At 46.5% G+C, this 3,885-nt stretch overlaps 1 pseudogene; it reads right to left on the bottom strand.

The window, feature by feature from the left end:
* Positions 1-2,438: 2,438 nt before the first annotated feature.
* LOC142449063 (adiponectin receptor protein 1 pseudogene) lies at positions 2,439-3,615 on the bottom strand (annotated as a pseudogene).
* Positions 3,616-3,885: the final 270 nt, after the last annotated feature.

Raw genomic sequence — 3,885 nt, 5'->3', positions numbered from 1 at the left:
AATTAAATCACCCGTTTAAGTCTGAAAAATGAGAGTTGTATGTAAATTTTTTTACATTTGTATTTTTTTTACATTTTTTTACATTTTTACAGTTGTATCATTTTTTTTTAAAAAAGCTCATCTTAATGGCCTTGAATTATGCATGAGCTTTGGAGACAGACGCACTTGGGTTCGAAACCCAGCCGTTATCTCATCGCTGTATGACCTCTGGTAAACTTCTTAGGCTCTGGGAGTTTCCTGTGGATTACAGACCTACCTCTCCAGATTTTGCAAGGTGGGCAGCTAATTCAGTGCTGGGTTCATAGTAGGATGAAACCAAAACATGATTTCTTTTTCCTTAAGTATGATGGTCATAATGTTTTATTTTTCCTAAAATTTATGTTCTCCCAGAAATCATTTAAAAATTTTATTTCTAGTCTTTTCTTATCTTGCCTCAGGCCCAGTTGAAGATCTTAATTCATTTCCTAAGATTTGTGCATCACTGCTCTGGAAAATGTCTTGGTCTTCATAAAAGCTGATAAGTTTCACTTTTGCCCTTCCGATGGAGCTTGCCAGACCTCATCTCTGCCCATTGTCTTTGCTGAATGGTTTCCATTCACCTCCGTTAACCATTCATGAGTCTATGCCACAGTTCCCCCTTGATATGATCCTGAAAAAACGTCCTTCTTAAATCATACTTCTGAAAAGTTTAGGCAACATTTCTTGAGAGAGTCTTCTTACTCTGTTCTTTCCTTTTGAAAAAAAACATCATCTGGTTGAAAGTTTGCAGAGCAAATTGGTTTCCCGTTGAACAATTTATACACATTCTGTTTTGTGACATCAGTTGTACAACTCACAACGTAACAGCATACTTCCCACTACCTGACTGTGTCCCATTTCCACTGCCCTTTGTTCCCTATCCCTTCTTGAGCTTTATCCTGGGAAATGTCGCTCTTTGACCTTGTATGGCTGATTACTCTAAGAGCGCTTACCTCCTGGTTTACCACATGGATGACGGTTGGGCTTGAGGATGAGCTCAGTTCCAGGCTTGGTATCTGAGTAGCATCATTTCAGAGGTTCTACCAGTATTTATCAAATGAGTATCTATCTATCTATCTATCTATCTATCTATCTATCTATCTATCTATCTATCTATATGACTTTGAGTTCACATTTTTTCTCCCACTCTACCTAAGATCTTTTAATGGGATCCCTCCAGAGCAGTTGGTAATGTATCTAGGCACCATCTAGTTTTTTCCTGGTCTCAGTGTCATGGAGGCAGACATTTGAGTGGTCTGTCAGTTTATTAGACTATTTGTTTTCAAGTGTCTTTAATTTTATTCACTCTTTTTCCCTCTGGACATGGAGAGACCAAGAGTTGCACCTTAGATGACTGCTTACAAGCTTTTACGACCCCAGGTGGTATTCACCAAAGTTGGATGTAAAACATTGTCTTTGTGGACTGTGCTATGCCCGTTGACCTTGGTGTCCCTGGAGGCCAGGGTCCTGCGCTCCCAGGTCCATGTCTCACTTCCTCAAAGTGTTTTCTTTGAAGTTTTCATAATGTTGTCCTCTGTATGCTCTATCACATTCATGAATAGATTTGCCGGGAAGGTACATGCCCACACACATATCACATATATATTTTTCCATTCTTTCTTTTGTACCTGTCCAGCCTGTGTGTCTGTCCATGCATCCAACACTGTTTTCACAGGATTGTATACACAACAGTGTTCATCTCTGTCGCCTTTAACTCTTTTTTTTCCTTTTCAGTGTCAAGTGTCTTCTGTACTTTCTTTTATTATTGCCATAGTCTTTGCATCAAGATACATAGCAATAATAGCAGGTTTATTTTTAAAGCTTAGTATTAAATATCTTTCCCCATTTTAATTTTACATTACTCTGCCAAGGAAAAAAAAAAGTCAAACTCAAGTTACATGAACCTGGACACACATCCATGATAAGGTGGGCTCTGCCCAAGGAGGCGACTCTGCTCTCCCTGCGGGTAGGCAGATGCAGGCCCTCACAAGACGGGGCCAGGTTAGCCTTGTTTCTGAAAAGTGTGCTGCGAGAAGGTGGGCCCGTTAGACGCCAGGGTACAAAGTACGGATGGGGGTGAGGGAAGGACATTGTCTTCCAGAAACAGAATTTCTGAAGAGTCCAGTTCATCACTTTTTTCCAAAATGGTTGGAAGAGGGGGTAAAATCTCAACATGAGCTTCCAAGTCCTGCTTCGGTGAGGGGACGAGGTGCCTTGGCTAAGATAGACAATTCCCTGTCTTCCCAGTTCGGGAAAGGGGACGTTTACCCTGCAGGGGGTGACAGTTTGATGGGCACGGCATTTTCTCGGAGTGGTCTCTTCTAGAAAAAGACAACTCGGACTCTTCCTCTCACTTCAGTTAAGGAGTTATTTTTCAAAGCACTTGGGAAGTTTCTCCTCCTCCCCTCTGGCAAGGAAGATTAGCGAAGGGAGTCATCAGTACAGCCACCTTCTAGGCCATAACGGAATTCCTGGAGGTTGGCGACCCCGTAGAAACGCACAAAGGCCACTGCCGCCGCCAGGACGTGGAAAATCTGATGGGACTGGAACCGTACGTCACACGTTCCGGGAAAGAAGTGCTCAGGAATTCGAGCAGCATAAAGGCCAGCTCCGGTGATGTACATCAAGGTCATGAGGAAGAACCAGCCCATCTGGCCCACAGTGGTGGCCTTGACAAAGCCCTTGGCGATACTGAAGTGTATGGTGGGTACCATGCCGCTCAAGCCAAGTCCCAGGAACACTCCTGCTCTTGTCTGTGGGTGCTTAGGAGTGGCAAACCGGTCCCACTGTGCCACAATGATGGCAGAAATGCCCAGGACACACACAATGGAGAGGTAGATGAGCCGTGGCTGTGGGGAGCAGTAGAAGGAGTAATAGAGCCAGGGAACGAAGCTCCCTATAATCAGTAGAGCGATCCCTGAATAGTCCAGTTTGGAAAAAGTCCGCGACACTTTCTCAGAATGACAATAGACGGTGTGGAAGAGCCAGGAGAAGGTGAGGCAGAGCACTGCGCCCAGAAAGAACATCCCGAAGACCACCTTCTCCTGCAGAGGGGCCATGAAGTACATATTTGGTCTGAGCATGGTCAAGATTCCCAAAAAGAGGAACAGCACAAAACCAAGCAGATGGGTTCAGATATTGCCAGTTTCAGTATGGATAAGAAAGATGCTCTTGAAGCAAGCTCGAAAGGAGGGCATGGGTGGGCGATGGTCATGCAGAAGGTAGTCATTGTCCTTCAGCCAGTCAGGGAGCACATCATACGGGATGACTCTCCAACGTCCCTCCCAGACCTTATACACAAACTCCTCCATCTTCTCCAGGGCGTGGTGGGCTTGCAGGGGAAGCGTCAGTACCCGTACCTCCTCCTCCTCTTCCTGGGGCACTGGGCATGTTTGCTCCTCTTCAGTTTTGCTTGGGTTGGCGGCTGCTCGTTTGCCCTTCTCTTCTAGCAGGGGTCCCAGTTCGGCCAATTCCACCGTGTCCGTCTCCTGGTGACTGGCAGGCGCCCCATTGCCCTGCGCCACCACCGCTCCTTTGTGGGAAGACATCTGGCTGCTCCCTCAATACCTTGCCACTTCAGCTTGAGGAAAGGCGTGGGGTCTCTCAGCCCCAAGGGGCAGAGATCTCACTGTGGCCAAGGTCCCCCTGGCTACATCTCGCGGCTCTGGAGGCGGCCTGTGGCCGAACGGCCCCGGGATCCTCAGCGCCCTCCCCACGCCGGAAGGGGTACGCGACCACTAGGCCGCCTTTAACTTTTGAATCCCCTCCCCCATCTTCCCTTGACTTCAGATATTTACCATCCCCCCTCATTTCCTTCCCATGCATCCAGTTAGCTGTTGTCTATCCTAGTCTAGCCAGTAAGTTATC

Source organism: Tenrec ecaudatus, chromosome 5, assembly GCF_050624435.1.
Source record: "Tenrec ecaudatus isolate mTenEca1 chromosome 5, mTenEca1.hap1, whole genome shotgun sequence".
Taxonomy (NCBI): Eukaryota; Metazoa; Chordata; class Mammalia; order Afrosoricida; family Tenrecidae; genus Tenrec; species Tenrec ecaudatus.
Note: the sequence above shows the minus strand (reverse complement) of the source record. Positions and strands in the feature narration are given on the sequence as shown.